The sequence below is a fragment of the Phyllostomus discolor genome, chromosome 7 (genome assembly GCF_004126475.2).
Source record: "Phyllostomus discolor isolate MPI-MPIP mPhyDis1 chromosome 7, mPhyDis1.pri.v3, whole genome shotgun sequence".
Taxonomy (NCBI): domain Eukaryota; kingdom Metazoa; phylum Chordata; class Mammalia; order Chiroptera; family Phyllostomidae; genus Phyllostomus; species Phyllostomus discolor.
The window spans coordinates 74,442,130-74,448,081 of NC_040909.2; the positions used below are offsets into that span (position 1 = coordinate 74,442,130).

General features: G+C 42.7%; 1 protein-coding gene across 1 annotated transcript in view; it reads left to right on the forward strand.

Moving 5' to 3' along the window:
• The window catches only part of KCNB2 (potassium voltage-gated channel subfamily B member 2), a 388,070-nt gene that overhangs the window by 349,620 nt on the left and 32,498 nt on the right, over window positions 1-5,952 (forward strand). The window lies entirely within an intron of this gene.

Consider the following 5,952-nt stretch of genomic DNA (forward strand, 5'->3'; position numbering starts at 1 on the left):
GCTTTTGACCCTCAAGCTGGCATTCCAGAGGTTGAAGAAACACCTGTTTTGTAATTGTGCAGTCACTCCAGTAACCATTACTGCATCCAAACTTTTCTTGGTTATCTTTGTTATTTAGCACTGATTCTGTAGCTCCTGTATCTACAAGGGAATCAATTAGCTTGTTTCCCACCATCAAATGTACCCAGGGCTTCTGCAGGGAAATAATAATTGGTTTGGAGAGGTCTAGGGGAGCCCTTAGGCCTCCCATTCATCATCAGACTCCCCTTTCCTTTCTAGCATTTCTTGGTGAGGGTTTTATCCTCTCTATTTTCCCTTTTGAGTTACAGGCAGTCCATTCTCCAAGGCCCCCCTCTTTGCAATGGGCACATTGATTGGTGTCTAGTAGGTCTTTCCTCCTTCCTCTCAGGTTCTATCTCTCCTGTTTTCTCCAAACTGTTCTAAAAACACCATGACCTGTTCCAATTTTCTTGCTTCCTGGGCATTGTAAACTTTAAAAACTATGTCCACCATTTGGGAGGGCTTCGTTCCCAATGCTCCATCTAAATGCTGGAGTTTCCTTCTTATATCAGGGGCACTTTGCCCAATAAAAGTCATGTTCACCATCTGGACATTCTCTAGTGCCTTGGGGTCAGCAGCATCAGTGTGCTTTCTACAGGCCTGATAGATCTTTTCTAAAAATTCAGAAAGATCCTCATATGGTCTTTGTTGAACAGCCAATATCATAATCGGGCTCATTTGCTTGGGCACCCCTTTCTAAGCTCTTCCAATATGCACCTTCTGTAATGTTCCAGGAGGACTAGGTCCCCACTATTCAGGTCCCAGTTGGGATCTAACAAGTGAATTGTCCCAGCTGGGTTGGGGGTCCCTTTGGGATTCTCTTGGTGGAGACATTGAGCTTCTTCATTAGCCTTATTTATAACCAACTCCCTTTCATCCACTGTCAGCAGGATATTAAGGAGAGCCTGTACATCTGCTCAGTTTAGGGGGTGAGTGGCAAAAATGGAGGTGATTAAGATCTGCCATTTCTGAGGATCCTCTCTATATGAGGGGTTAGAATTATTCCAATTCAGTATGTCTGAAGTGGAAAACAAAGTATGGGCCCAACAGTATCCAGCAGCCTGGTCTGCTTGATATATTCTGCCTATAAGATATTGCCTCAAAAGGAACTGCTCCAGATGAGGATCTTTCCTATATTCCCTGGCTATATTGGGTGCCCTGTTGGGTCTTTGATGGGGAGATCTGACCCTTGTCATATAGGGTTGGTCTATTGACTCTCTGGGCCCTATTTCAGGGGTAGCAGTGGAGGGGTGGTAACAGGGGAGGTCATCCTGCTGCCAACACTGTGTCCACTGGGTTCAGGACATTATCAAGATTTATTTCCTCATTCTTCTTTCTGTGTCTTACTGTCAGGAAAAGGTTTTGAAGCTACTTCCCTTCTCTGCACCATCAAGCAGCTCTTTGTCCCTAGTGAAACTCTATTATGCAATGGCACAAATGCCTTGACATAATGGATTTTATCCCATTTGTCTAACCATTGGCAATACTGTTCCAATTGCATAATGGTAGAGTAATTTAGAGAACCATCTAAAGGCCATTTTTTCATGGTCTAAAATAAACATAGGACACACAGTGTTGCAATAATAAACCAATTGCTCCTTAGACATTGGATAATGACTGTACATACTCCAGCTTGCTAGAATTCCACTCAGTGGGCTCCCCCCAGGAGCCAACACGCCACAGCCCCTATTGGCCTGGAGGTATAGCAGGCCTAATGTTATGACCAGGAAAATCCAGGCAAACTGGGAACATATAAGTAGAACCTGATCTCCCAGCTCCATTATACAAAACAAGTGACCACAAGCAAGTTTTCTACCAACTGATCTCACAAACAGTGGTGCCCAGGCAGTGGCCTCACCAAAGCTCAGCCAGTCCTCACCAAGACCCTAGTTCACAGCCCCAAAACTCAAGTGATCCTCACCCCTTCTTAGAATCTATCATCTTGCCAGACCCATTTTCTTTCCACCTGCTAGGTATGTCTAATCAGCCAATGCCTTGTGCAAGCATGCAGAGAGAAATTCCCAGAGACTTGGAAACCCCACAGTTCCACTCTTGGGGGAGGGTGGGGAGGGTGGTCAACCTGCCACGAGCAGGTAGAGCCACAAGTTGGGCACCACTAATGTTGCTGTACATCCACATGGGGTTCTGCTGCCTGCCTCCTATAAACTCCAGAGGCAGAGGTTTGGTGAAAGAGGAAAAAAGAAGTCTTTTGTTAAAAGGCTATACAATGTTGGAAAAATAATGGGCCTCTGCTTCAAAGTTCATTCTCTTTTAGACACCCAAAGGCATTTGCCTCCTACACCCTCTGCCAGATCAGTTCAAAGCTGGGACTGGAATCCTTTTTCTCATTTAAAAATACCATAATTAACAACAAAAAAATACCATCCTTGTGATACACAGCTACATGCAGCATGATTATCCAGGTGGCATAGCTAGTTCTTGGTCACAGTCCAGCTTCAGGCATCTTTCTCAAGTCTGTGTGAGCCTGGCCAGGCATAGCCATGCTGCCACCACCTCTTGCACAGGGTGGGGTGTGGGGCTTGTCACTTAATCAAGAGGTCTCTAGGGCCCACCATCTGGGAACACTCAGGTCCCAGACCCCTGACCAGGCTAGTAAGGGGTAGAAAACAGCATGAGTTCCTGCACATGCTTCATTTTTAAAGTCCCGGCCCAAAATCCCATGCATGCCAGAAGCACTTAGGAAAGTCTTTTTCCCTTCTCCAAATGTTTTGCTAGCCAAGAGCCACTCTATACAAACATCCTTCTGCTGTGTCAAGTGCTGGCTTGCACTGCTCAGTTGCTGGGGCAATGCATGCTGGAACTAGCTTATTTACTGTTGCCTAGCAGTCTCCTCCTATGGCCCCACCCTTCTCTGGAGAAAGCAGGTATTCACCACCTCAGGGATTCTCTCTACCTCCCAGTGATCTGGCCAGACCTCCCTGTTACGTTACCTCCTGTTCCCCTCCTTCCTCCTTCCTTCTCTCTCACCAGAATAAAGCATCTAGAGAAGAGGAACCTTGGAATATTCTTTTTTGTATTCGTTGTATCTTGTAAATACAGGAAGGAAGGAAAGAAGGGAGGGAGGGAGGGAGGGAGGGAGGGAGGGAGGGAAGGAAGGAAGGGAGGGAGGGAGGGAGGGAGGGAGGGAGGAAGAAAGGAAGGAAGGAAAGAAATTTTATGTAGATGGATGGGTGAGTGGATGGATGAATGGGAGGCAGCTATAACTGAACTCATCCCCAAGATCTGGAGAATCACTCATGATTGTCTTTTAACCATGAAACATCTGCCAAGTGTAGACTTCAATTTCAATGGATTTCTGACTCCAATTGTAACAAATGGTTTATTTAAATGGTCTAAGACATAATTTTAAAAGTTCTCTAAACCTCTTACAAGTTAAGCTAATTCTCTGAAAATGAGGGTATTTCCATATGTGTAAAGCTCAGTGCAGACTGATGAAATGCACTCTTAGGCTGAATTCACAGACCCTTATTGAAAATTCACTCCTCTCCTTTTTCTCCCTCTAAGCCAGCCATCTATATCATTTCCCGTTATCAGGATCCTGCAGTTCTCTTCTCCACATTAGCCACCAAGATGGAAGTTAAGGAAAGCTCTTGGAAGTGTAATGCAGAAAATAAAAATATAACTCTGAACATTAGGGAAATATTTACATGCTAAAATTGTAAGTGGAGTAGAATGTTAAATGAATTTTAATGACTTGAGACATTTTATAAAAAAAGAAAACTTCCAGCAGAAGAAGAATGATGACTCCTGTGGGGAGTGGAGGGACGGGTCAGGGCAGTTGACTGCAGCCCTCTGCTATGGCCTCTAATTACCAAGAGCACAGGCCTTGCATGCCATTGACTGTCCATTGGGAAGTGGATTTTTCAGCTGCTCTGTGTGTGAGGTAGGCTGGCTTCTAGCAAAAGGGCCTTCAGTCAGATGCCTTAGTCTGTTGCAACAGCCCCACCTTAACCTAAATCCAAGAACTTTAAGAAAACTGATTATTCAGCTCAGTGTAAAAACTTGTGTGGTATCCTGTGCTCGCCAAAAGTCACCAGACCATCAGGAATTAATATAAAATATTTGAGATGCAAATCAAGGGGTTGTTGTAAAGGAGTGTGGAATCCTTCAGGGCCACTGTCCCTAGTGCGGGCAATTCCTGGCCAAATCCACAAGATTCACCCTTAGCAAGACCTTTGTCCTCCATCATGATAAGCTAGATGCCATTCAGTTTTCTCTCTTCTTCCCTTTGATGCTTTTATTAGTTGTCAGGAAGTCCTCCAGCTACAATTTGCATTTTCATGTAATTGCCTTGGGCTTCAGGTCTGTATAAAGTAACTGTCACTGTATTTAAAGAAGCTTTAGGGGAGGAAAGAAAAAATAAAGAACCTGGCATTATGCCTTTTGCTGGTTCTTTGCCACTAAATAGCATTCATTTTTGTTGCCTTAATTTCTTGAGCCTTTTACAGTTTTTTAACCTAAGCCTCCTATTTTAAGAAGCCAATGAATCTTTTGCCTTTTATTCCCCTATAGATCTTATGACACTAGCTAGCATCTAAAACAGTTCCAGGCAGAGGTTCAGATTATCTTTGTTAGTTATTGGATTAGGTCAAAGTAAACAAGATAATTTAGAAAATTATGTGTTCCAGCTTCTTTACAACTAAATATTCAAGAGTTTAAAAAATACTTTGTAGAATTCAAACTGTATAGTGAAAGAAAACTGCTCCAGTGCTTTTATGTAAAAATAATTTCTTCTCCCAGAGTAGAAGTGGTTTGCAAATTAACCAGGTAGAGACAAAACAGAATTGCATTGTAAGAGAGTGACTCACAATGTTTTGACTTTTTAAAATATATCTTTCCTGACAGCAAAGACTGCCTTGTCATTTGATTACTTTCTAATTAATGTTAAGCTTTCCATTATAAACATCAGACTTTTGCCACGAGAACTACCAGTCATGATTTCATATTTCCTGTACTTGAAGGACTTCCTAGCAAATTATGATGACTGGTGTCCATGATTACAAGAACATAGCTCCTTATATTCTAACCCTAGATATAATCAGTACCACTATAAGAATGCTTCAATTAATAGCAGAGAAGCAAACCATGTTTCCTTGCTTGGAAGTGAAAATAGGTAGTTGATAAGTATACGCGTATGTTCCTTGCTACTTTTATTTACAAAAACTGAACCAACCATGAAGCACTTTCAATAACTAAAAACAAGTTGCAATTTTAATAAACTATTTTAAATTATATTTCAAAAAAGTAACGCTGTACTTTCTGCAAAGGGAGAGGTGGATTGAGCAGATAAAGTCAGTCCAGGGCACAGGACATGCCCTGCTTGAAGTCCCTGCCTGAAGAAGGTGTCATGCAAACTTAAAAGAAATTTGACCTGGAGGAATCCAGGATTCACCGAACACAGAAATTTTCGTGAATAGCAAACTAAAGCTGTGTGTAAAGGGCTGCAAAATCAGACTATGCCAAAGGTAGGGCCTGAAAGCATCAGGAATTCTCTGCTCACATGCCACTGGATTTGGTAATTTAGAAAGAAGGGTAGCCCCAGGTGGCCTCCCTACTGTCTGTGCACCCAATGGACATATTGTAAAGTTTCATCCTAGTGTACCCTGGATGTTATGTGATAAGGTGTACATCTGGAATTCATGAGTTCTTCATTTAACTTTCAATTCAATTTTACCTTCTCAGTGAGTTGAGGTGAGAAGCAATTGTTTCACAGCCTGCTGAGACCCTGGACCTTGTACTCCTGTCTAGAGGAACTGTCATCCTCCATGTGAACAAAGAATATTCATCTCTTCTTCTGGCACATCCCGGAATCTCACAGCACAACTTGGTTTATAGGACAGAGTCTAAACTGGTGTTTTCTTAGGTGTTTTT